This window comes from Gavialis gangeticus, unplaced genomic scaffold (assembly GCF_001723915.1).
Source record: "Gavialis gangeticus isolate Ggan-Ray unplaced genomic scaffold, GavGan_comp1, whole genome shotgun sequence".
In the NCBI taxonomy this organism is placed as follows: Eukaryota; Metazoa; Chordata; order Crocodylia; family Gavialidae; genus Gavialis; species Gavialis gangeticus.
The window spans coordinates 45,562,986-45,563,191 of NW_017728994.1; positions in this window are offsets into that span (position 1 = coordinate 45,562,986).

A 206-nucleotide genomic window follows, 5' to 3' on the forward strand; every position below is an offset into this window, starting at 1 on the left:
GTAGGAGCCAGCACCACTTCTCTTGGAAGTTGGTTCCAGATCCTAGCCGCCCTGACCGTGAAGTGGCGCCTCCTGATGTCTAGTCTGAATCTCTACCCTGTGCCAGCTTGTGACCGTTATTCCTGGGCACTCCTGCCACTGCTCGGGGTAACAGGGACTCCCCAATGCCTGGTCCCCCCTGACTAGTTTGTAACAGGCCACTAGAT